This window comes from Rhinolophus ferrumequinum, chromosome 12 (assembly GCF_004115265.2).
Source record: "Rhinolophus ferrumequinum isolate MPI-CBG mRhiFer1 chromosome 12, mRhiFer1_v1.p, whole genome shotgun sequence".
Lineage (NCBI taxonomy): Eukaryota > Metazoa > Chordata > Mammalia > Chiroptera > Rhinolophidae > Rhinolophus > Rhinolophus ferrumequinum.
This window is the reverse complement of record NC_046295.1, coordinates 70,114,214-70,142,204: the sequence shown is the minus strand read 5'-3', so window position 1 is coordinate 70,142,204 and position 27,991 is coordinate 70,114,214. Positions and strand designations below refer to the sequence as shown.

At 43.7% G+C, this 27,991-nt stretch overlaps 1 protein-coding gene across 1 annotated transcript in view; it reads left to right on the top strand.

The window, feature by feature from the left end:
* The first annotated feature begins 812 nt into the window (after nucleotides 1-812).
* The window catches only part of BRINP1 (BMP/retinoic acid inducible neural specific 1), a 170,534-nt gene continuing 143,355 nt past the window's right edge, over nucleotides 813-27,991 (top strand). The window contains exon 1 of the mRNA XM_033123206.1: nucleotides 813-1,216. The gene's annotated coding sequence lies outside the window, so the exon portion shown is untranslated. The remainder of the gene's footprint in view (nucleotides 1,217-27,991) is intronic.

Below are 27,991 nucleotides of genomic sequence, written 5' to 3'. Positions count from 1 at the left end.
AAGAAAGCAAAATAAGCAAACATACTGAATGTGCACTATGTGAGATTTCAGATTGTGCACTGGCCTTCTTTTCTGCTTCAGGGAGAGCCCCCCCCCCCCCCCCACACACACAGGTCAGCAACCCCAGTCTGAATCTCAGGCTAAATTCCGAGTTTTCGATTCTCTATGTTAATGCCTTAGCACCTAGAACCGTCGTCCCTTCCCTGCCTCTGGTTTAAGCCACAGAACTTTGCGTCCTCTCAGCTTCTCACTTCTACATCCTGCCCACGTAGAGAAGTACTTGCTTAATTCTGGGAGGTTACGTGGGCTCATGCCTACACACACAGAGAAACAAACAGACTTAAATACTCATAGAGAGGCGCCCAGATACACACGGACCCACACGGCACTTCCAGGCAAAATCACCCTCGGATAGATACACACAGACGCACAAGCACCCGCATACCCAGCAACGCTCAGATACTTGCGACACAGGCAGCTACAGAAACACTTAGGAACACCGCGATGCGGCGCTTCACAGCGCCTTTGGGTGCTCACGCACAGAGACACGCCACCCGATCCTCAGACCCACGAGACTCCCCAGCGGCTCAGCCTCAGCCCACCCCTTCCCGCGAGGAGGCCTCCCTCTCCTCCTCTCCCTTCTCCTCCTCCGCCGAAAAATGTACAAAACACGCCTCAGAATAAACCCCGGCTCTGGGCTCCTCCCTCCCCGCCCCCGGCTGTCGCTCCCCCATTCATTTTCGCCCGTCGCCGGGTAAGTCCCTCCCCCTGTGTAGCCCGGCCTCCGCTGCTCCCCGCCCGGAGACCGCGGCGCACTTGGACTTCCCTCTCCATTCGCTAGCCGCCTGGCTCCGGGTCCCCACGGCTGCGAACTGATCTGGCGCGGGGGGAGGAGGAAAGCGCAGGCGAACGAACGAGTGAGAGAGGGAGAGCGAGCGAGCGAGCGAGCGAGCAAGAGCCAGAGGGAGAAAGCCTGGGGGCAGAAGGAGTAGTGACTGCCTTGCGTTGCTGGGATTCATGCCTGTCCTCGGGACCAGCCAAGGGGACTTTACGGCTGAGTATGAGCCAGGCTGCTAGGAGCCAGGTACCCCCACGCCTGCAGTCCCCGCGCCGTTCCCGGTATGCGAGCTGGACGCAGGGCTCTCCCAAGTTCCCACCGAGCCGAATAAAAAGCGTCCGCCCGCAGCTCTCCGCCAAAGACGGACATTGACTCCAGGTAAGGCGGCGCCGGGCGCAGCGCCCCACGGGCCATCTGCCCTTGGAGACGGCCCCGGCCCCGGGCCGCATTCCGGGTGCCCCTGCCCACCCCGCCCCCCTTCCTCCCAGCACCCTTCCGCTCTTCCCTCGACACCCCGCGGCCTCCGAGTCCTCTCAGATTCCGGGGAATGGGGGAGGTCTCTGTATTTTGGGGTGCGAAGGGTTAAATGCGGGTTTTAGTACGTGGCCTGTGTGCTCCCGGCACGCTCCCAACGTGTGTACCGTGGTTGGAACTTGATGTGGTGCTAGTGTGTGTTTGCGTGTGAAGCGTCGTTTGCGTTTGATGTGTGTGTGTGTGTGTGTCTGTGTGTGTGTGTGTAGGGGAGGGTTGAAGAGAGGTTCTATAACCTATTTAAGGTGCGATTTGTGTGTGCATGTTTGTATGTATGTGTTTGTATGTGTGCGCTTGTGTGTCTTTTTAATTAGGTCTCTAGCTTACACGGAATGGGATCCTTTACTATAGGATCACGTAGCCATCGGGAAACTCACTGTGGACTTCCTCTTGGGGCTCTGGGTTTGGGGTTTGGGGAGAATTATGGGGATAAGGATGGCACCTTATTTAGCCCAATATTGGTACCCTTGAAGGAAAATTTCTCCAAAGGATGGAGACCTGCTACACTTGGACTCACCGTTTAATATGAAAGAGAAATGGCCAAACCTTGAGGCAATGAGACACTGTCACTTTAAATTCCACACTAGGCAGACTCCAGGATTCTGATGGGAATTTGGAGTCACTGGGCAGTGGGTGACAGAGAAAGGGGGAAGCCAGCGGTGAGCTCCTTATCTGAGGCTTGACAAGTCTGGGATAGAGCTACCCCGCTTCCCCGTTTGCAATTGAAACAGCATAACAGCACATTCTGCTTCTGGTGCTTTTGGGGAGGATATGGGCAAGTTTGCATGGATCCCCCTAAAGGAAAAGGAGAAAGAGTCCTCAGGGACTTGCTAATCCATCATAGTTACACAGAATCTCAAATCCCTACAGATTTCTTTTGGGGGAAATGCTGGGTAATATGGAAGGAGATGGATGGGGCATTTCCATAAGACAGATTCCTTCTTCCCTTCCCCATTTTAGACGGGCTTGGGAAGCCCTAGGAAGTCTTTCCCTAAACTGTGCCTCCTCATGGCTCCCCTGGAGTTAGGAGGATACTGAGAGAAGGCAGAGAGAGGCAGTGTGTGTGTGTGTGTGTGTGTGTGTGTGTGTGTGTGTGTGTGTGTTGCGCGTTTCAGTACTGAAGGAGACCTACAATTTGGGAATGGGGTGTGGGTGGGGAACTCACAGCAGGATATGGCCGTAATTGAGTTAAACTGCTTTCCTGTGGATTTCCACCTCACATCTCTTGCTTGGCTCCAAAATACTGCTGAGGGCACTGGGGTAGTGGGAAGAATCTCGGTAAGGAACAGAGTTCAGGTCAAGTCCCTCTTCCCTCTTCCCTCCACCTCCTAGGAGGCTCTCTTGGTAAGCCCCGTGGCCCCCTGGCTAAGTCTTGCCAGGCTTGGACTATGGGGCTAGCCATTGATTTGATTCCTGGCTTCCTCTTAAAGGCTTGCCCTACTCAGCAAAAATGCTGAGTTTTACTGCTGTTCATGGCTTCCAGATTCGGCAGCTGTTACTTTTCCAAGGTAAGAGGCAGCTGTTCGTTCCGCTCTCAGGCAACAAGGCTATGGGAAGAAAAGGGCTTAGATGCTGGGACACAGCCTCTTGTCTACCCTAACTGGAAAGTGGCCACTGAAAAGACCTTTTGGGAAAATAAAAGTAGAAATATCCTTGTCTTAAAAAATATTTATCTGCATATATAGATATATATGTATATATGTGTGTATATATATATATATATATATATATATATATATATATATATGCAGGGACCTACATATATATACATATTCATATTCTGGGGGAGATAAAAGCGAACGTGTTTGCAGGAACCTACCTTGGCCGTGGGTGGTGGTGCTACCTACAGGCACTTGCAGACACACCATTCTCTGGCCAGAGGCTGACACCTCAGACTGAAGCCTTCACAGGACCACAAGAAACCTGCTTCCAGAAACTCACATCGGAACAGAGTTCCCAAGTTCATTTTGGGTGGGGGTGTGAAGGCAGAGGAGGAGACCCCGATGTGAGGTACTGCTCTCATTGTCTCTCTTTCAATTCATAGAAAATCAAATCAGGAAGGAATATGGAAAAGCAGCCAGGCAGGACGTGGTGGCCCACAGAAATGATAATTCCCCCCGATTCTCTAGCGAGTTGGTGGTCTGCCGGGGCTAGAACCTGAGACGCCTGACATGCAGATCCACATGCTTTCCACTCTGCCACACTGTCCAGCACCTGCACATTGCTCTCTACCCCTATCCTGCCACTTTGCTCCCACCCAAGACAATCGCTTGTCTTCCCTCATCAAACTTTTCATTTCAGAGATGCCTTTTAAAGCTGCTCCATCTGGAAATATGACTCTGGAGAGAAAGGGTCCAATGCCTCAATCAGTCTCCTCAGTAGAGACACACACACACACACACACACACACACACCAGACATTCTTTCTCCAGTGTCTTTAGCAGGGAGGGAACCAATGCTGACTATGACTGGTAGACAGAGTCCAGAAGAGCACCTGAACTATACCTGAGCTCTTTATTAAAGAACACCGTGCTTTCCATAGGGCCAAGTGTGCACCCATCCACCGATGCAAATACTTCAGGCAAATTCATTTCTTTATATTAACAAGAACCTTGTCGTTTACAATTATCAGCCTCTCAGTCACAGGACCATGTGCAGCACACATGCATGCATGCATGCACTCCTACAGACATGTGCACACACAGATCCAGAAACCTTTCCTACTGGCTGTACTCTCCAAAAGGGAATTGCAGGCTCCGCACCAAATTGTGTTCCCCTAGATAAAGGTATCACCCACATGAAGACTGGGACTCATAGTCACAGGGAAGGAGAAATATAAAGCCCTATGAAAGATAGGCTTTTGAGAAGTCAGAATCAGGCCCACACACAATTTGTACCCAGACTCCTACATGGGCATTTCGGGGTGCAAGCGAGCACTGAGAAAAAAATGGGGGTTTCAGGCCCATCTGCAATAGAGTCTTTTCCATGCAGGCTTTTCCGGGGCTGGATGGCACTTCAGTTCCCAGAAGGGGGAGCTGTGACTCCATTTCAACCAAGGAGAAGCAGCTCCGAGATTCCAAATCAGTTACTGTGGCCCGTCAGTTTCCAAGGCCCAGCTGAGGCCACAATGTATTTATTTGAAGCCGTACAGGTGGGGACCTTAAAAACACTCTGCCGTGGTCAGTCCAAATAAAACATCTTCTTGGTGCTTGCAAGACTTTATGCTATTGACCACAAAGTCTTCTATGTGTCTGGAAAGGTCTTTGCACAAGGGGCTTTCAGTTGTGTAAAGAGACATTTTCTGATTTGCATCCTCTAGTTTGTCCCCTTCTGGTTCCTTAGACAAAATCGCCGATACGTATTACCTGCACAGGCCACTTGCCTTTCTTCTCTCCCTGCATCCCCCTTGCTAAAATCCAAAGATTAACAAATTGGCCCTGAACGCCTGGTAATCATGTCAAAGAAAAAAATGGGGGTCATGTCAAGGGAATAAGCCTGCAAATATCATTTCCTCATTGTTTTCCATTCTCATTCCTCTGCAAGGAATACTTTTATCTTTCCTCCATCTCTCCACTTCAGCCTCTACTTTTAAAAATTATACCCGTATTTCAACATCCAGTTCAAATGACCCTTCTAAGAAGTCTTCCCCAAATCTTATTTTGGAATGAATCCCTTTCTCCCTGTTCTTTCGTGTAATTTTCTCTGAAACTCTATTTTAACTTGCATCCGTTTGCCTTGTTTTATAGCTCTGCAGGTATATGTCTAGATTGCCCTTTTCCATACGGTCATCTTTGGAGCATCTTTTTATCCCCAAGGACTAACACATAGTAGTTGGTCTATAAATGTTTGCTATTGCTGTTTTCCAGTCTCAACAGAAGCTGTAACCAATCTCTCTCTCATTCTCTTTCTCTCTCTCTCTCTCATAACTGTTTCATATTCACTCAAAGCAATGCATTTGTGACTTCAAAACTGCACCTCGTATACTTACGATATAGGGATACCGGTGATGATACAGACAGATAAAATTATGTCCTACTTGAAGTGAGCATTACCCTACTGTGTTCCAGGTCTTTAGTTTTATTCTCATTTAATCTTTCTTCTCACCCAGCAAGGCAGATACAGCTCCTTTAACAGGAGAGGAAAGTGAAACTCATGTTGGCTAGGTCACTGGTCCAAGGTCCTATAGCCATCAAAGAGAAGATAGGAACCTAAGTCCTTCTTGCTTAACCATCTCTGCTCTTTCCGGTGTACCACTGACTTGATAACCACTGTGGATGGCCAACAGGGTTGGGTTGGTTGTTCCTTAGGTGCTAGGAATAGCTGGGGACATATGTCAACTCTTTGAAATGGATGTTACGAAGGATTCAGGGAGTCACTGGGTCAAAGAATCTCAGTGTTTTCAGGTTCCTCAATAGCCCAACCTTTCTCCTCATTCTAGAATCAATAATCCTTTTTGTAATATCCATAACACATGGCCACTCGGTCTCATTATTAGTACTTTTAGCAACAGTGAACTCATTACCACACAAACCAGCGTATGCTGTACAGAAAGAGCTTTGTTGGAAACTTGACCCTAAATCTACCTTATATCTATGAATCTCTGAAATCACACAACACAAGAATAATTATTTTCCAATTACGGGCTCTTCACATATGATGGGAGCATGATCATATAACCGCAAGTATTCCCGTTAAGACTAGATGGGTGCATCTTCACAGCCTTGTCTCCTGTAACATTTGTTAGGTCCCCTCATCAAACAGGATGTTATCCAATGGGCATTATCTAGTTTATCTCACTTTTAGGGTTTGAAGCTACAAAAGGTGGAGGTGATCTGAAATCGAATGAGGATTAAAAAGGGACATTCATTCATTCATTTATTCAACAAATATTTTTTGGGTGTCAATTATTTTTTTAAGCATCACCCTAGACCAATACTGTCCAATAGGATTTTCCGTGATAGTGGATATGTTCTCTGCGCTGTCAGGTATGGTAGCCATTAACCACATACGGCTGCTGAGCACTTGAACTGTGGCTACATTACTGATAAACTGCGTCTTTAATCTTATTTATTTTTTATTAATTTTCATTTCATTTAAATAGTTGTATGTGACTAGTGACAACTGTAGTGCACAGCACAGATCTGGACAGTAGAAATGTATCATGAACATGTTTTCATGGAACTCATAGCCTGGTGGGGGAGGGATGGATAATAAATGAGTAAACAAATAGATAAGCCCAATAAATTTATATAATAAGTAAATGTCATGCAAATAATAATCTGGGGTAATAGGCTAGAAAGGAATGTAGATGGTATACCTTTTGGATAGGGCAGTCAGGAAAAAACTTCTCTGAGGGGTGAAATTGGTGCTGAGATTTAAGCAGAGGGAACCAGCCAGGTGCTTATGTGGGGGAAGAATCTTAGAGGCAGAGAGAAGAACGAAGATGAAGTCACTAAACAAGCTCGGACAAGCTTAGGAAATGTCAGGGAGAGTGTGGCTGAGGCTTCTGAATGAGAAAGAGGAAGTCACGAGATAAAAGTAAGAAAGGTAGGCAGGGGCCAGATCCCAAAGACCTTGCACAAGATGAGGGACTGGAAAGTCAAGGTATCTCCTTCAAATCTCCCTGATTGGGAAGCAAGTCGTCTGAGGACTGAGCTGAGGAGAGTTTGCAGATTGACAGAAGCTCATCATCAAGTTCTCAGGAAAGGTTTTCATCATGTCCATTTTTTATCAGTCATTTCAATGAATTAATCGAAGCTCAATCGGTCGTCCTGCTCTGAGTGCTACACACTCTGGAAATACTCAAATCTAAAGGGAGAGGGAGAAACTGCAGGAGGGAAGATAGATAGAAAAGGAAGAAGGGAATGAATATCCAGGGAGAAAGTAATTGCACAAGTCGGTGGGAAAAGGATGAAAGCTAAAATCAGTTTGGATCAGCAAATATTTATTGCATATCTTGTCGGGGAAAGGCCTTGAACAAAATGACTGAGGGGTATGGTGATGTATCCTGCTAGATGCTGGCGATCTAATAGAGGGCATTCATAAATACTGGTCATTCACAGTAGACTGATCATTGTCATTTCAGAAGGTCCGTGAGAGTTTGGGGGAAGGGTAAGATTAGAGTACGATCACCACAGAGGTGAGGGAGGAGGAGGAAGATGGCCTTTCCATTTTATATCTTTTCATTTGGTTTCTCTATTAATCCTAAATGTCATGTAATAAGACTTCAGGGACTCAGGGCACCTGATTCGAGTCCTGGTTCCTACCACTGGATGTCTGGACCACCTTCTGAACACATGTGCCCCTCTCTGGGCCTACCTTCTGCCAATTGAGAAGGACCACATGGTGGCCTGTCTCACTGCAGGGATTTGCTCAGCTCTTTGGAAATGTTGCGTGACGATTGTAAAAGCCGAGAGAGACACACACAGGTTGGCCAGACTTCTTCATAAGGTTTACACGTCCTCCCCCAAAATGAACAAATCTAAAAGAAGCCACACCTCAGGCCACAGATGGTGGCTCAAGACAGGGTGACTGCGTGGGATGGACATGTTGTTATTGTAACTCTAAGTATCAGAGTGATTGAACGGTAGCATGAAAATCACTGTCCTTCTGGAACAGAGCAGCCTAAAAAGGCTGCCTGGAAATCCATAGACAGTCCTTTCGACTGACAGGGCAAAGAATACAATTAAGAAGATAATGAAGCTGAGGAAAAGTGAAATTAATTTCTTTTTCTTTTTTTTTTTTTCATGTGTGGGTGAAGGGGATCTTTGTCTCTCAAAGGAGCTATCTTTTGGAAATTGCAGGTGGACTTAAGGAGAACAAACTAAATAGACCGAGTGTGAGAAAGTTAAGAGTAGCAAATTACCCGGCCTGTCTGCTCTCCCTCTGAACAAATCCCATTCTCCATTTGCCGAGATTTTTCTCACGGGTATACCGCTGTGTACACGATGTTGGGACCATCTTGGGAACAGCTAAGAGACTATATCTCCCCAAGGGTGAGGAGATAGATTCATAAGGCAATTAACAAAAGCAAGATGCAATCATTTTTGTGTAAAGTGCTAAGGTCGGAGCAGCAGGGCTCCAAATAAATGACCCCTCTGAACAGCTAGAACCCTTTGTAAGGGTTAACCCAGTGCTGGCCTGGAAGAGTTCCTGAGATGTAATTTATTTCACATTTTAAAGGTCCTGCAGATGAGCCAGTGGGAACTTCTGTGAGAAATAATGGGACCTGGAGATAACGCGGAGCAGCTGTATTACAGACTGCAAGCTGCTTCAGGTGGAGGAAGGGCAGGCATCTAGGATATGATTGCTTTTTAGAGAACCTACACTTCCAAGTGGTCAGTTCTCATATCTCCATTCTAAGAATTAGCAAGCCACAAAACTAAATGAAACTCTGGTGCACTGTGGAATTCCTAGAGATTCCAGAAACCTCAAAATAAACCTTCTGAGAGCTGTGACAGAGACATCTGCCTTAAGTAAGTATGTTTCAGTTTATATGGTAGTGGATGAGCTAACGTGCTCATGGAGTTTGATGGGCCGTGAGTCTATAGGCACACAGGGGACAGACCTCCAAGGAGCCTTGGCTGGCACTATAAAAACATCTGCAAAGAGCACCGGGGCCATTAAAAACAAAAATGAAAACAGCATTTTGGTATGTTTAGGAATGTAGGGGAAAGACTGAAAAATAGATTACCTGGCGGGGGCGGTAATATGGTTTTTCTGCTGGGAAAAATTTTGGAGGCATGACTCTTTGAGATGAAATGGTCTTCATCAGATGCCATTGCCAGAGATGGCTGAGGCAAGGGAGAGCTGAGAGGGATCAAAAAGTGGTCACTGATTCTGCATGCACATCGACAGGACAGCATCATTCGAAGTCCAGTGAAACCTTCCAGATGATTCCTGAAAATACTAGCAGATCTGCCACAGTCCTACCTGCCCTCTCCTCTCATTCCTGACAATGGGAAGGAAACATTTAGGCAGAGCATAGGATAGAATTTGAGGGGTTTCTGGAAGGATCTTCACTCACAATGTTTAGAGATGGCTGAAATGCCACAATTACAAAAACCATTCTTGGAGTGGGACAGTGTATGTGCCAAGCATGACATGTGTTCTTTGTGCTGAAATGGGTATTTGACATCGATCTCTTGTTCAATATTCTCATCACGCTCATGCACAGGTGGTACATCCTCCATTCTAGAGGTGACGAAACTGAGGCTCAGTACAGTGATGCCACTTGTCCAAGGCCACACACTAAGTCAGTGATGTGTTGGAGGTTTGGACTCTTCCTGTCTGACTTGAAAGGGTAGTGGGTGAAAGCTTGGATGCTGGAGTGTGAATGGCAGCTGTGCCACTGGCTAGCTCTATGACCTTGGCCAGATTACCTGACATTCCCGTGCTAGTTTCCTCATCTGTAAAATGCCGATGATGCTAGAAATTCTTCATAGAGCTAGTGTGGGGATTCAATGAGTTTGTATGATAGGTGCTTTGAATGATGCCTGGCAGATCATTAACATTATATAAATGTTAACTGTTATTACTTTTTATTATTATTATACCGTATTGCTTTAGAGGAAATGTTGCCCACGACCCCAGGTATGTTCTCCACCTGGAAATGTCCTGTGGGAAAGAGACTATTACCAGGTTGGAGGCGCTACCTTGCAAATGAGCTTGCTCAATCATTTTTCCCAATCGCCCCCCGTCCCCTCCCCCCCCCCACGGGACAATGTGATTGATACCAACAGTTAGGGGAAGAGATTGAGAGAGTGGAAAAGGCACAGAAAGATTTCAAATGGCTGAGCCAGATTTCTTTATTGTCTCTATTACGATGGGTCAGGAACCAGATACAGATAGAGGATGGTAAACGTTATCTTTATCCCATTGGAGATAAACGTTATCTTTATCATAGTCCAGTTCACCTTTCTCTCATTTTGTTTTTAAAGATTTTATTGGGGAAGAGGAACAGGGCTTTATTGGGGAACAGTGTATACTTCCAAGATGTTTTCCAAGTCAAGTTGTTGTCCTTTCAATCTTAGTTGTGGAGGGCGCAGCTCAGCTCCAGATTCAGTTGCCATTGTTAGTTGCAGGGGGCACAGCCCACCATCCCTTGCAGGAGTTCAGGGGTTGAACCGACAACCTTGTGCTTGAGAGCCCACTGGCCCATGTGGGAATCGAACCGGCAGCCTTCAGCGTTAGGAGCATGGAGCTCCAAAAGGGCTGAGTCACTGGGCCAGCCCCTCATTTTTTTTATAAAAAGACTTTTTTCTCTTTAGATCTGACTGCATCTGAATTGGTTCTAGATGCCCTCTGCAGCCCATGTCATTGTACCTCTTGATTTGGTTTTCTCATCTAAGACCGGGGTATTCAGTAAGTGCCTATGGGAGAGCGGCTGATTGACAGACAGCATGCTGCTTGCTCTGGAGTGAACAGTGTTACAATCAGCCTCTCCTTTCCTACCCCTTCCACATTGTTATCATTTATTTTAGCAAGTGCTCGCGTGTCTTAACATGTTGTATCTCACTTACCCTGTACAATCACACTCTGCAGTTGGAATTATTCTCCCTTTTCTCCTGATGAGGACCTTGTGGCTCGGAGATGAAAGGATTTGCCCCAAGTTATACAATAAGTGACAGCGTCAGGTCTCAAAGCTGTATCATAGGACACAAAACATAACATTCTTTCATGGAACTGCCCTCCTTCCATCCACGCCTCTAAGGCACTGTCCAGCTCCTAGCAGCTCAGTGGCCTCCCCAAATCAAGCTTGATTATTGTTGCTCCGTCTATATTGTCTTAGTCAGGTCCATTGGTGCAAATCTTCAGCATTCTGTCCTGTAATCCCCGCCCTCAATCGTGGGCTTGTATACATCTAAATGAGAAAGGCATCTGGGTTATATGTTTCAGGAGACATTATAAATGGCTTTTTAAATCTTCTTAATAACCTGCATTTTCCTTCATTTCCTTCTTTATCTGTCAACATCACGAATATCTTCCTCTATTCCAGTGCTTTCTGGTTGCCAACTTCATAGCTTCTTAAAATAGCAGTTGAACTTCATAGTGACTCGGCAGGAAACCTCCGCTTCTCGTGCTTATCTGTACCCTTAAGTTCTGTAAGTTCAAGTGCTGCTGAAATCAGGACCAGTAGTCATACAGTAAGCTACTTTTTAACTCTGGGCCAGAGCTGAGATCTTACTTTTCTTGGGAATGGAGTCTGGTAACGGTAGCCCTTTTAAAATCAGCTCAGGAAGTAGCAGGTGGAAGTGGCATGAATCGTGACAGCCAGGTATTTCAAGAGAAAATATATGTGTATGTACCTAATATTTCTACAAACACACACACACACACACACACACACACACACACACACACACACGTATAAAGCAAGGAATATGAACGTGGTGGAGAATAAATAGGGAGAAGAACAATACAAAGAAATGTTCAAGGCAGAGGTTTCCTTCCCTATTAGTGGAACACAAGCCTAGATACAGTCATAAAATCATCTACTATTAATTCGAATGTGATTGTGGGTGGGGCATCCAGCTAAAAATGGAATGGGGGACACACTTGGCCAATAAACCTATAAAAACACAAAATATTCAGGTTCCCCTAGTACTGGAGGAAACGCAAACAGCAGCGTGATACCATCTAGCATCATCAATTTTTTTCCCCTTAATTCCAGCATCTAGTCTTGGCAGAAAGACACTCTTGTGTGGCATTGGTGAAAATCCATATTGAATACAGCCTTTTATGAAATGTGACTTCCATTCTTTCATGTAACAAACAAACAAACAAGCAGACAAACAAACATTGTTTATCGAACACTTATTCTGTGCCAGACGCTGTTCTACAAAGGCTGTAAATATAGCAATGCACAAAACTGACTTGTCCCTGCCTTCTTGGAGCTGAAATTCTAGTGAGGGAGAAGAGAATAAATAAATAAAGCAGTAAACGTACAGGGAGTCAGATGAGGGTGAGTATAAGAGAGATAGCAGGTGGCATGGTGGGGGAGGGCTTCTGTTTTGTACAGGTGGGAAGGGAGCCCCTCCCTGAGATACTGACATTGGGGCAGAGATCTGGAGGAAGTCAGGGAGAGAGCAAAGTGGCATCTAGGAGACGAGCATCCCAGGTGAAGGCAGCAAGAATAAAGTTGCTGAAGTGGGGCTGCACCCTGTGAGTGAAAGGAACAGTGAGGAGACCAGTGTGACTGCAGTGACACGTCAAGGAGAAGTAGCAGGAGAAGAGGTGACGTTTTAGAGAGAACAGGGATCAGTTCTCCATTTTGATATCTGGCACTGCCATTATCTCTCTTCCTAGTTTTTTTAAAAGTGCAAATCTTTCCAATTCAAGAAATTCCCCATTCTAGAAGTAAATTCATTATACGTGTGCAGGTGTGTGAAGAAGGAACTTTGTCAGAGTAGGGAAAAAAGAAAAAAGAAACAACAGAAGAAAATGTGCAATGGAATATCTAAGTCGTTAGGAATGGAGGAGCACGTTTATAAGTTAGAAAATGGAATGCTAATAGGGAACGTGATCTGTGAAATGGGGCTACCAGCAGTACCTCCGTGACAGTTTTGCTATGAGAATGAATATCATATACCTAAAGCACTTAACAAGATACCTTGTATATAGTAGGTGCTCAATAAATGACACTCATGACATTTATGAATATGGACATATTTTTATTGAACTATTAAGTTAAAAATATATAAGGTATAAAATATTATGTATAGCATGGCTATTTTATTAGACACACCTGAATATTTGAATGGTTATCTTTAGATGACAAGTTGGGAGTGGATTTCATTCTCCCTTTTATACCTACTTGTATTTCCTAATGTTTCTCTAATAAATGTGTGTTACTTGGGTAATTAACATTTAAATAGTAGGATATGAAGGATCAGTGACCAATTCTCGGTAAGAAAAGGACCCAAAGCAGAGGCCCATGCTTTAAAGCAGTTTGCTAAATTTCTAGGCCACTTGTCCTAAATCAAATTTAAATAAACTCAGGTTTTTTTTTATTTTATTAATTTGACCTTGACCTGAGTAATAATACTTACAAAAATTAAAGACTAATGATAAGTGATTTATACTTTCTAGTGCACATTAAGATACCTATCACATCCTTAAAAGAAAAGGCTGTTGTACCTTTGTATCACCTAGAATCATTCCACGTACCAGAAGTAGCTTCATGATTTGGAAAGCATAGGTTTGGTGGCTACCACCTTGGAATCAGAAAACTTCAGTTCTGACTGTATCTTCATTTTAAATTTGGGGAAATCCCATCCCTTCTCTGGACCACCCCACTTCCCTCACTTGTAAAATCAGAGCTTGACGTTCGTTGGTGGTTCTAAGTAACCCTCCGAGGCTCCTCACAGCAGGTAGGGAGGAGTCCAGCAGGTGACAGGAGATCCGTGTCCCCAGCTCTTCTCTGCAGCAGAGCAGCTTCACTGTACCTGCTCTGCTTTATTACTCTTTTGTATCAGATTTGAATAAGGGGTGGTTTCAAGGCTTTAAAATATTGACTTGAAATCGTTGGCTTAAACTTTAAATGGTCTCTCAAGTGGACTTACACGTGGCAGATTTTGCCGTAGACTATGCCATTGACTGAGCTCTGTGGGAAACCATAATGACACATCCCCTAAGGGCTTAGTGGGAGGAGAAGGCATAGTGAGGTGGTGTCTTAGCCATCTTTGGGATCCCAACGCATGGCATATAATTGCCATCAACAGATTAAATGAATTCAAGAAAGTATGAGCTGTATTCAAGTCTGTCTGTTATAGAAATGAAATGTTCCATAGGGAACCTCAGAAGGGAAAGCATGCTAATTTCGAGTTGCCCCAGAAAGGTGTGGGACAGGCAGTGGCATTGGACGGAGGGACCTGTACTTGTCGAAGTGGGAAAGGTGGCATTCCAGGTAGAGGACATGGTAGACACACACCCATGAACCCCAGCTTATGTCTGTTTTTCATCACAGAACCATAGCATGTGAGAGCCGAGCTAGAAGGGCCTTAGGAGCTATCGTATCTGGCCTTCCTGCTTTTTTTCAGATAAAAAAAACTAAAGCTCTGACGGGGAGAGTCGTGCACAGGCCAAAGTCTTTATTAGTAGGGTTGCTAAACCTCGAACCCCAGACTCCTGACTCCCAGACAACAATTATTCTATTGGCAGAGCATTTTCCTGTCATTTTTCTATGGTATACTAGTTCTTCCAAAATTCAGAGGAAACTGTGTTTTGTAGTCAAATAAATTTGGGTGATGCTTCATAGTCTACCCTCCTCTTGCAAATCATATTATATATAAGCAAATGCAAGGCTCTGCCAACTTCTGTAATAAAGGGGACTTTTAAAGTCTAATTCAAGCTTTCTCCAAGTTATTTGACCACAAAATTTCAACTTTCTATATTTTTCATGTAAATCTTATTAAAATCCTATATAGCTTACTTTAAGAAACTCAACACTAGACAAATGTATGTTCCATAGAAAAATAAGAGTATTATGTACATGGGGAATTTTTATATAAGCAATTCTGATGGTCCATATTATTTCAGAAATGATGGTCATACTAAAATTTTTATCAAAGAATAGTAAGATGGGAAGTTTCCCAGATATATTGTAAGTTTCACCTTCCTCTTTTCTTTTCTTCAGCTTTTTACCATCCTACTTTCCTGATTTTTTTTCTGCCCTTCCTTATTCCCTCTCCTCTATCCTTCTTTCAGTTTATTCCTGTTTTCTTCTCATCCCTTTTCCCCATTTTTTTGATGAGTTGCTATGATCCATATTCACATCAATCTCTGATTAATAGGACATTTTTTCTGATCTGAAGCTCTACTCATCTGATAAGGAGACAGATGTGCAACCTGAGATAAACAGAGTAGCTGGTGCTGAAATTGGAGCAAACACAGCATGGTAGGGAGCAGACAGGAGGTCTGCCTGTGTGAGATATGAAGGTCGAGTAGCCAATTGGATAGATGGAGGGTGGGCACTCCAAGCAGACTGGGAGAGGAAATGGTTCCGTGTGACGGGAGAGCATGCGATGGGATGAAACTAGAGAAATAATCTGGGGATGAAACCTATAAAGCCTTGGAACTCAAGTCATCTGTGTTTAGAAAATTGTTGGTAGCTCTTAAGAAAAAGTTTGACTTGATTAGATCTGAGATTAAGAAAGACAAGTAGGGTGGGAGGAAGGGAAAGGGGGAGTCTGATGGCCCTTTAACAGGGTACGGTTATGGTTCAGATGAAAGAGAGAAAATGTCCTTCTAGGCTAGGGCAATGGCGAGGGAGTGAATGGATTGGAGAAATACTGTGATGGTGGGACTCGGGAGGACGAGGGGTTCAAGTTCACTTCCTTCAAGGTTATGCCAGATCTAGGCCTGCTCTCTCTAAATAGTGCTTCCAGAAGCAGCAGGATCTCAATGAGCTCACTGTGGGCTGTGAAATTCTAAAAAATAAATTCTCAAAACAAAATTAAGTTTAATTTGCTTTAATTGGAAAATAAACACACACCACGTACAGCACTCTCAAGAGAAGGGGAAAAAGCTAGAAGGTGAAATGAACAGTTGGGTGTGGTAGGCCCTCCATTATTGGAAATCCTGAAATGAGAATTCGTACTGATTGAGAAAATGAATTCAGAGTTAAATTCAGGAATAGAGAGTGTAGGCCTTCTCTCGCGACATTTGTTTTCTTAATCTCTCATGAAATTGTTATTTGCATTATTATTAAGAACGTGATAATGCAGCTGTGGAATAAGGAAAGGGGCACTGGAACTCGGGGTCAGCAAATTTAGGTTTGATCCTTTTTCTCTCACTTTAATCGTGTGATCTTTGGTAAGTTGTTTCATTTCTTAGCCTTCGGTTCTTCAGCTGTAAAATGAGGTCAATAATCCAGACACCACTGGATTCTTATGAGGATTGTATAATTAGCATACATGGACATTCTAACGTCCTATTAAGAGATGATGGAGAAAGAGGAGGAGGATGAAAGAGGAGGAGGAAGAAGATTAGAAAGAGGCAATGGAAAAGAAAGAGGAGGAAGAATGAGTCTAATTGACTCATTCGATCACACATTGTTCATTGAGAACCTTCTAGGTTCAGGCTTTGTGCTAGATGCTAGGGGGTAAAATGGCAAGCCGCAGCTGAGCCTTGCCTCTGTGGCACCTGTATTTCTGCGATAAATATTCTCAATCTCTAAGCCATAGAATGGAGTCCAGGAAGAAAACTGGGCTACAGGAGTGTTCGGAAAGCCCTGAGATGTGTTTTAGGAGCTCGTCCTGGGCAGTCTTCTCTCTTTTCACACAGCCACTCTGCCTTACCCATTCATGTACAGGTACTCCGACCCTGACTTCAGTTCCTCCTGTCTTATGGAGAAGAGTCTGATAACCACATTTGCATTCAGGTGTTGGTGGCTTGCAATTGTAAGCTCCAAGTATCAGATTCTTATAGTATTGGCATCTTAGAATCATAGTTGTAGACTTTTAGGCTCTCTCAAAACTGGGAATCAGAGACTCTTAGAATAATAAAAACTCAGAGTCAGAGACTCATAGACTCACAAAATGTAATATTCATAGAATATAAAAATAAACTCTTAGTACCACCAAATCTTAAAAATCATAGAATCATGAAATTAGAGTCATTTAGAGAGAATGGCATTTTATGATTACCGTATCTGGTCTACCCTCCTTCCCACTTCATGGAAAATACTAATATAGCATTAAAAATACAAGCATTCTTGAGAATCTTGATACAGGAAAAAGGTGGCCATAAAGGAAATGTAATGCTTAATAACACTACTGGTGGATATATTGGACAAAGGGCCCTGATGGTAGAGAAAGGTGGAGTTTCTGAATATTATAAAAGTTCTTAGTGGGGTCATTGTCTATTTTACTGATATCTAACACATTTATCTTAAGTAATAGAAAGCTTGAAACAAAATAGGAATTAATGACTTTGTTCCCTGACCATCCCATATAATTCTTTATGTTGGCCAAATTTAGCTATACTGTCATTTTAGCAAATAGTCCCCTAAATACTGGTCTTCTTTCATTGGACTGGAAGGTCCAGGAGGTTAGTAGTGATATGACTTCTATAAGGTTTCTAGCAAAGGATTTTGCATAGTTGGGCTTTTCAGGAATTTAGCTTGCTGTCTTTTCCCTCAGAGCTTCCTCTTGTATACACATGGTAAACTATTGTTTATCTGTGTCCTTGCTCACGTTTCCTCTGAAGTATCAGCTTGTTTTACCAAGACTTTTTCTTTTTTTTCCCCTCAAATTGTAACCTGGCATCCATTGTGTGTGTAGCAGTTGTTTCTTCCACCCTCTCTCCCAGGACCTCAGATCCAGTGGCATACTTTGACTGTTACAGGAGGTACCCGGCTTTAAGAAGTATGTAGGGTGTGGAGAGCTCTTTGCTTTATACCATGGAAGCTGCGTGTGTGTGTGTGTGTGTGTGTGTGTGTGTGTGTGTGTGTGTGTTCACACGCATGGCCCTGGACATGTGGGTATGCATGCATTCTTTTTTTATATGCATCCCATAGTATGTATGGGTGTGTAAATATATGAATAGATATAAAGTAAATATGTACACACCAGCTGAAATGATAATCATCCAGCAAAGCAAATCTGTGTGATTGGTCTTGGGAGCCAGGGGAGTGTGGACTGTGTGAGCTGCAGGGGCAGAGCATCCAAGAGGATTTGAACCCAGCTTTTCCTGCCATGTGCTTTCTTCCCTGCTCTTGCACTTTCCCTCACAATTTCCTATGCTGGGGGTTTTTCTCAGGCTAAGATCTGAACCCACATAAATCTCAAGCAGTCTGACACCCAGCCAAGCCACATAAACATTCCAAATTCATTGCACTGACGCTCCAAGGGGCTGAAATAGAACTTTGAAATTTTCCTTCACTTTTAATTAAAAAAAGATTTAGGCCAACCCTGGGTTCCCAGTTCTATTTAACTGCAACTGCTTTTAACCGTTGTTGTATTTCTATTGTTGCAAATGTGACGCATCAATCCATCTTCCTTGTAACGCTTCTCGATTTCTGCTCCATCTGTTGAAGAGAAAACATTTGCAGAAATCTCTCGGCTTCTCTCCAAGGGCTAAAACTTCAGTTGTAGCAAGGAATGAAGTACAGGAAATGGGGTTGGCCATCAGTGAGATCAGGAAATTGGCAAAATCTGTTTTCAGTATCTTTTTGATTATCAATTCCCCAAACTAAAGATTCTCCCATGTGCCCAGCCAGTGAGAATATGTCCCCCTGTGTATGCTGGGCACCCCACATTTAGGTTTTTTTCACTCTTCTTTACAATGGAACCATCAATTCTGTTCACATTATTGTCTGCTGCCTATTCTAAGCTGGATCCTACATTGGGGTTTTTCTAACAAACTATCATTCGTTCTTAACGATAAGGAGTTTGCTGTGAAGAATCGTTGGACTCGGCGTTGGGAGACTTGAGTTCAAGTCCTTACTTTGTCCTGTTTTAACCTGCAAATCACTCAAACTCTCTGAGCCTGGATTTCTTGGGAAAGCCCCAGCGTGTTGTGAGGATCAAATGGTTTAATTGAAACACAAATGCTCTGCAAATTGTGAAATGCTGCACTCTTGCTACACATATCAAGTCATGCTGTGTCTCTGCCAGTTCATTTTGTTTGTTCATTTTTCATTTATTTATTTCTGGGACGTTCACTGATGAATGCTATGCACGTGGGTGATACTGACATGAAGAAGGCAAAATCCATACCCTCCAAAAGCCCCCAGGTATGGCAGCATAATAACCGTTGGCATAGAATCAGGAATAGGCTGTGATCTCCTCTTCCTCAGAATCGGGGGATTCTTCAAAGAAGGGATGACCTTGAACTGAATATTAAAGAATAAGGAGCTTATTAGGTTTGATATGGAGATAGGGTAGAGAGAGCATCCTTGGCAGAGGGACTGGCTTGGGGAAACGTAACAGAGGGGTAAAGCAGATTGGAGCATGCTGAGAATATCTTCAGGGAATCTAGAAAGCACAGGCAGGTATGCCGGGAAGAGGCGTGGAGAGTGACGCGGGTAATGATGGGATGCAGTGACACCAGCTAATATAATAGTTGACGTCTAGAGATCAGAGGGAGCCGTTGGTAGATATAATCAAGGAAGTAGCCCAATGTGATGTGATTTATATAAGAAATCCATATTTGGTCTTTATCCCCAGTTCTGGCACCAAGCTCCTAAAACCCTTGGAATTTCCTAAGTGATGAGAGTGAACAAAGTGCCTTTTGTTATGTCAATGAATAACTTCTGGAAAGCATGGATGGCAGCTGATTACCAGTACAAGCAACCATGTGATTAGACGGTTGGCACGTTCAGCCCCACCCCACTGACCTCGGGAAGGGAAAGAGGCTGCAGGTTGAATTAGTCACCCGTGGCTAATGAGTTAATCAATCATGTCTATGTAATGAAACCTCCACACAAACCCAAAAGGACAAGGTCCAGAGAGGTTCTGTGTTGGTGAACGAGTAGAGGTGCTGGGAGAGTGGCGTCCTCCAGAAGGGCATGGAAGCTCTGAGGTCTTTCCCCATCCCTTGCCCTGTGCATGTCTTCTATCTGGCTGTTCTTGAGTTGTATCCTTTTACAATAAATCAATGATCTAGTGAGTAAAAGGGTTTCCTGAGTTCTGTGAGTTGCTCTAGCCAATTGATCAAACTAAAGAAGTAGGTTATGGGAACGTCTGATCTATAGGCAGTCAGTCAGAAGGACAGGTAATGAATGACCTGGGCTTGAGAATGCCATCTAAAGGATTGCGGAAGGGACAGTCTTATGGGCCTGAACCCTTAACCTGTGGGGTCTTTCTAGGTAGATATGTCAGAATTGAGTTGCATTGTAGGACACCCCGCTGGTGTCCAATCATTGTTTGTTGTTGGTGTGGGAACCCACCCGCCCTGGCACACACATTGAAATAGGGTCTCAGAACACCCAAAGACGCACTAATAATGATAGCTGCCGCTTACTGAACACTAGTCTATTTGTGCCAGACACAGTGTTAATGGTTTACATTCATCATTTCATCAAATACTCAAAACATAAGATGCAATGGAAGAGGTCCAATTTGACTGATGTGGGAACGGAACTGAAGTTAAAAGAGTTGACAAGAATTACCAGCATAGGTAGTGGGCCCCCCGCTTGAGCCCAAACCGGGTCTGTCTGCCTGTAATGTCTGCTCTAAATCTCTTCACTATCCAGATTGACATTTTAGGAATATCTGGTTAGCTCTGGAAAGGAGCTGGGAAAGAGGGAAAGGCTGAGCAAGTAATAACTGTGGTTACTTTGAGGGGGAAAAAATCCCTTAGAACTCGAGAAAGAAGTCAGTCCGGTGGTAGAATTCCAGGCATAATTCCCAGCCTTTTCAGGGAGACGTTTTGGAGCAAAGAGAGGAGTCTATCTGGCCACCTGCTGGGTTCACCTCAGGGAGCAGATGGGAATCTGGGAGGAAGTCAGGCCCTCTGCGTTCTGTGAATTGGCATCCTTCACATTGACCCTGGTGGGTTCCCAGGCGATACCTCACATTTCTGGATAATGTCATGGAAGCTCCCTTCCTTGGCAATCCACTTAGAGACAGAGCCCTGAAGTGAAAAGGCCATAAAACAACCCATACGCTTTACGTTTTTGTCCTTCTGTAATTACATTTTTATACCATTTTTTAAAATTCTTGCAAGGAGATACATAGCATCACAAGCTCTGAGGTGTGCAATGTCTCTGAGATTTTTAGCCCGTTTCTAAGTTCGTGACTGCCAGTGGCCGCGCCCATTCTATTCTAGCTCCACCTTCTTCTATCACTGCCGTCCCTGCCTGTTGGGCTTTTCTTTTCTGCATATGCCTTTCTGTGCTGTTCTCCTTTGGAGAAGACTTGTAGATTGATGGCTCTCAAATGCTGGTCTAAAATTTGTGTCTAAATTTGACAAGCAATCTTTTATTTTGAGATTACGTTGCTGGGTAAAATGTATGCTCTCGTATGAAATGCCGGTAATAGTAATTGCAATTCCTGTTTACTTAACTGCCCTTTCTTAGAACAAGAAGATGTGGATAACTTCACGTTGGTCCAAATAACTGGTTTTATAAATTCAACTTGGCTATGGAGTTTGAAAGGCTGATGATGATGCCGTCGGCCGCACAGAATAAGTCTGTTTCTTATTCCACACTCAACTCCAGAATGCTGTTATCAGATCTTAGTCTATTTTATCATCTCCTGTAATACCTTTGTAATATACTGCCCATTGTAGGTCATCATTAAGTGTGTAATAAAGTAAGTGAATCTCCAGGGAATCAAAAATGTACCGAGTACCATTTCTGTGTTCAGAGCTGCTTGATATAGTGAAGCATGCACATTTGTGTAAAAAAAAAAAATTCAATCTGATATGAAGCTTGCAGTCAAGACTTCCGAGTTGAGTAAGCTTAGTGGTTCTGGAACCAGACTGCCTGGGTGTGAGCCCTCTAACTAGCTGTCAGACTTTAGGCAAGGTACTTAACAATGTACCATCGCACTTACCCTATCTGTAAAGTGGGTGTGATATTAGGTTGGTTCAAAAGTAATTGTGGTTTTTGCAATTATTTTTTAACCTTTTAAACTTTTGCACCAACCTAATAAAAGTCTCCTAGAGTTGTTGTGGAAGATTACATGAGTTGATCCAGGTGGAGATTTTAGAGCCGTGCCTGACACATAGGAAATGCTCCATAGATGTTAAACTCTCATCATTAAGACTTACGTGATCAGAAATGATGGACTTGGGAGCCCAGGATCAGAAGACCAGGTGTACTCGTATGTTTTCTTCTCCACAACTTGGTAGTTGAGTCAACTTGGAGGTCACCTAACCTCTTTGTATAAAACCAGATTCAGAACTAACAGTAAGACTTCAGGGAGAGCTAATGTGCATAGCAGGGTGAAGTTGAAAAAGCCTCCATGAGGACAGACCTTAAAGGATGATCCGGGTACTGCTATACAGAAGGCCGTGGAATGGGTGCCCCAAATGTAAAATAGCCCATGGAAAAGAGAGCCACCGAGTTTCCTCTTTCTGGAAAGTTCTTTGAAGAATTAGTAAGATTGTTCTTGTAGGGTAGGGGATATTGAAACTATTGCAGTTCATGGGACATTGTAGTTAATGGGACTATTGCAGTTGATGAAAATTTCCGTTCTCCCAGGAATTTACTACCACGATGAAGGCCCTTCTTATCATAAGGGAGTTGAGGAAAAGATGAAATTAAAGTTGAAAATGGAATTAAGGGAACTCAAGTTGGTAGAATGTGGTTCAGGGTCTGGAATTGTTATCAAGTATACTTAGGATGGGATCAATCTGGAAAGGACTTCTGCACGACGTGAGTGGAATCAGATGTGTGCTTGTGAATATTCAATGAGACAGAGGTTGGGGGTGATTCTGGCTCTCTGGATTTCGCTTGTAGCCGGAGATTAGACTGCCATCTGGATAATACCTGCCTCCAAGATGTGGCATGGATTCTTGCTGATTTTCAGAAGTTTTCAACAATGCTGTTTGTTTATTTTTGTGCAGAGAAGAAAAATTGCTGGAGCATTAAGGTTACTAGAGGAGACTGGTCACATGGGGTGGGGCCAAGAAGTCTGAGGCTCTGTTTTTTTATGTGCTTGGGGGAGCTTGGTAAACCACAGCAGGGACTGAGTTAAAATACACAGACACACACACACACACAAACACACACACATACACACGACACGAATAGAGAATGCTGAATGGATAATCTGATTGAGTGCCCCTTTTAGCAAAACAAAGGAATTTGCACAATTGGATGGTAGCTGTACTGTTTGAGGTTGAATGTGTGGCCAGAAACTGGGAGGTGAGGAAAGGTTCATAATCTCAGCATTGATATTAGGTGAGCATTTTAAGTAGAGCATCTTGGAAATCCATCCATCTGCTCACACATTCACCTCTTCATGCAAGGAGCATGCATGGAAAGGCTTCTCTTTGTGCTAGAGGCTGCAGTTAAAATTATAAAGTAGATATGACCCTGCTCTGGAGGAGTTAAATCAACTGATAAATGTATGGTATGCACCTACTGTGTGCTACACTCTAGTGATAAAATTAACAGTATGACCTTTACTTTTAAGGGGCTTACAGTTCAGGAGAAAGATTAATATTAAGCAGATAGAGTATAATATGAGAGTGATAGAATATGTATGTGTATGTATGTATTCCAGATTATAATAGTAATAATAATAATAATGATAATGTCTATTTATTAAGCATTTTCTATGTGCGAGGCACAGTACCAAAACACTGTATATGTACTATCTCAAATAATTCTCCCTTTCACTCTCTGAAGTAGGCAGAATACAGTTATTAGCCAAATTTTACCAGTAAGAAAATAGATTCAGGGCGTTAAATAAATTGCCTACCGGGGACAGCCGGATGGCTCAGTCGGTTAGAGCGCAAGCTCTGAACAATAGGGTTGCCAGTTCGATTCCTACATGGGCCAGTGAGTTGCGCCCTCCACAACTAGATAGAAGACAACGAGCTTCCAGAATGGCTTAGTTCGTTAGAGCACGAGCTCTCAACAACAAGATTGCCGTTTCAATTCCCGCATGGGATGGTGGGCTGCGCCCCCTGCAACTAATGGTTGAAAATGGCAACTGGACTTGGAGCTGAGCTGCGCTCTCCACAATTAGATTGAAGGACAACGACTTGGAGCTGATGGGCCCTGGAGAAACACACTGTTCCCCAATATTCCCCAATAAAAATGAAAAACAATAAAAATAAAAATAAATTGCCCATGGAAACAAAAGAATAGAAACAGAGTGGGGAACAAACTGAGGTCCTGACTCCAGCGCCCGTCCTCTTAGCTTCTCTCCATCTGTCCCATTGCCCCAACATGCGGTAGGGACTCTGGACGCAAGGGTACCCAACATGCTTGGGTTCAGAGATGGGGCGGAGGCAGGAAAAATGCTTGCTGGGTGCTGTAGGTCTAGTAAGAGTTCATCAAGAGGACACGTCTGGGTAGAGCATTTCAGGGAGTGGGAGCAAAGTGGAGGTCTGAACCATCCCAGACCACGGAGAAAGAATAATTAGCTCTGAGTAGATTGGTTAGGGCAGCCAGGGAGTCTAGGCCAGGGAGGGGCATTCCAGTCCTTCCACACCGCACGATCTTGGGCAGGTAACAGTGTCTCAGACTTCAGTGTCTGCCAAGGATCACTTACTTCTCAAGGACCCTAAGGGAGGAGGATTCCCTGACCTGAGTAGAAGCCACCCTACAGAGGCAGAGATGAAGAATGAGGAGGCAGGTCTTAAATGTAGGAAGATGGGCTTCGAGGTTTAAGGATTCCTTTTCGGGGCAGGGGCGGCTTTCAAAGGGTACTGTGCAGGAAGAGGAAACATTTCGAAAACAGCCAGATCCATCAAGTGCAATGTAAATGCAGTGAATGTGATAAATGCCAGTGGATGAGTAGGAGAGAAAGGCTGCGTGGTGCCCGGCCGGGAGAGGAGCAGTTGTTAAGTTCAAGGTTTATGACTTCAACATGACCCAAATAGCCAGCTTTCTCTCCTGATGTGTTTTTAATCGGATGTTCTTCTAAAATTCACCCTTCACTGACTCTCTATCTCATTCCCTGGAGGCAGTGCAGAGCTATCTGTTTGCATCTGCACTTCATACAGCTGTGGATCCTTCTTCCGTCACACCTGGTGGGTCACATCATGGACACAGCACAGCAGCTTAAGTGTCATTGTGCCGAATGACTAAGGAAGCTCAGCTTGACACTCTGTTCCAATAACAGGAAGACTTAGGGCACACTTCCTCTGTTCCAGGCACTCTGCTAACTGCTTCACATGCATTAACATGCATTAACTGATTTGATCCAGGCAACAGCCCCATGTATTATATTAACCTCTATTTTATAGATATGTAAACTGAGGCAAAGAGAAATAAAGCAACTTGCCAAGGTCACATAGTTAATTAATGGCAAGCCTAGGATTTGAACTGGGTAGAAGAACCTAGCATATTGTTTGCTTGATGCCATGCATAGATTTTTCATCACAAACATAGGGGCAGTTTGGGGTAGTGTTCTAATAATAGTCAGGTTTTAGGAGTAGAAATGAAAGTAAGTATAAGGTCATCACAAACACCACTGAGTTCGTTTTTCTCACAAATCACCTGTCACCCATAGGTGGGGTCTTACTGGTCTCGAGTTTAGAGGTCTCCCAAGTACTGAACATAGTAACTCTGGGTCTATCTCCAGGCTGTGATGCAAATGCAAGTCAGAGTCCCATTTTGTGGATACACGAATGGAGGCAGACACAAGCCGTGTAATATTACCAAGGTGATCGTGGGAGCTGGCAGCTTTGGAGTTTAAATTGAGGCTGATCTGGTTCCAAAGTCCTTGTTCTTGCATGATGTGTGTGTGTGTGTGTGTGTGTGTGTGTGTGTGTGCGCGCGCGCGAGCCATTCTCCTTGCCTTTGTCTGTGTTCCTTTGTCCCTAAAACAAAGGAATTGGATTAGATCAATGTTTCTGAAATGTCAGTTTTTCAGGTATGACCTTAATTTCTGCTCTCTTTCTCATTCCATCTGTACTGCTTAATGTTTTCCCTTAAATTAATCTACGTGTTATATAAATGCATACATTTACAAAGGAAACTTCCTATCACTACAACCAATTTTGTTTTTTTTTAAGAAAAACATTGTTTGCCAAACAGATGGCAACTAAATAGATGGTACCTGCACAAATAATACGATTAAAACAAAAATAGCGCAAGGACATTGTAATTTATAGTCTCGTTTATATGTTCAGCTATAGTCTTGCCTGCCTGGTATCTAATCTTTAGGCCTGCCCTCTTTAAATACAAAGGAATGTTTTTAAATGTTTACAGAGCAGCTAAAGTCATAGTAGCACTAAAATGTGTCTTTCTTTGTAACTGAATCAGGATTGAGAGAGAGTTGAAAAGGGAATTTATTTTTTTTTTCACTATCTGACTTAAAGTTACTTTATGAAAAACCAGGTCTCCACTTAAAGCCATGTCTCTCCCAGCCAGTGTAGACAGCCCTGATTTTGTGCAATTCCAGACGCGGGGATCTGTAGCATCTCCCCAGCTCTTGCATATTTTGAACTCTAAGAATCTTTTCAGCGTCCTTCAGCGTCCTCAGATACTTAGAGATCCAGTATGAGAGAAGTAGGCTTGACTGGATGGTGAAGTGAAAGGTATGAGTCTACACTGAGACGTAGAAGAAGGAAACAGGAGAGCGTTTGCTAGTCTATAGCAATATTGAAACATCTAGAAGGGAGGCAGGGATCAGAGCCGAGAAAACCCCCAGTGCTAGAAGTTTGTTTCCTCAGTCACATCCTCCCCTTCTAAACTTTTCACTCTTATCATTTTGCCTTGATGTCCAGTAGCTTCCAATTCTCTGTGACCCTTCCCATGATTCTTATCTAATTATTTCTCCCTTTGTCACCAGAGACGAATTGTAAAAGAGCTGATACCAGTTTAAAAAACTATGTACATGAGAGTCAATGGGATCCAATATATGGTGATGGAAGAAGAACTGACTCTGGGTGGTGAACACATGATATAGAGATGATGCATTACAGAATTGTACACTTGCAACTTATGTCACTTTACTAACCAGTGTCACACCGATAAACTTTAATTAAAAATTCTGTAGGAGGAATGAACAAGAATCACAAATTTATTCTCTCCCCATCACTGGTTGGGCATTTGTCACATATATCATTTCACGGCCCCCAAACAGCTCAGTGAGGTAAGCGAGGGTTGGCGTCTCATTTGACACATCAGGAAGTGAGACCTGGAGAGGATCAATTAGGTCCCTCAGCTTCTGAGGCCTACAGAGTGTGACAATCTCAAAACCTGTGCTTTCTTTTCCCTGTGATGTGTTGAAGATTTTCCTGCATCGGGGAAGAAGTGGATCTTGGACTGGGGACCTGTCCCAGCACCCTGGGGGTGGGGCACACTTTCACACCTCTCAGCTCAGCCTTTCTTTGTTCACTGGTGGAGGAATGATGCTAATGAGATCTTACACACAGATTTGAGCCCCTTGGGGGCCAATTAACTTCACTTTACTTCAGCTGCCAGGGACCTCAAAACTAAATCCAGATCAATTAGCTCTTCCCAGGTGTCTGGTATCATCTCTCCCTTCACTCATTTGAACTATTCTTTGTTCCATTTTTATTTTTAATTGTCCTGATTTATATCTTATTTAACTTCGTAATATCACTTTAGCTGTGTCTGGGGGGTAGATGGGGTATGAATTCTAAATAAATAAGTGAAATCACTTTAGTGTCATCTCTGGAGAGGGAAAACAGCTCACGGGTCCTTTTCTGGATGAAAAGGCAAGTTGTTTCTGAGAGGGTGGTTTAGGGAGGTGAATCCTTTCTGGAACACAAAGGCATTCGGGGAGGGGCCAAATCTGGCCCACTACCTGTTTTTGCCAATAAAGTTTTATTGGAACACAACCATACACATTTTTACTTACTGTCTATGACTGCTTTCATGCTACAATGGCAGAGTCGAGTAATTGAAACATGGACAGTATGACTCATAAAACCTAAAATATTTATTACCTGGCCCTTTAAAGAAAAAGTTTTCTATTCCTGGTCTAGAGGGAAATAAGATTCGTAGAAGCTCCTATCCAGGTAAAA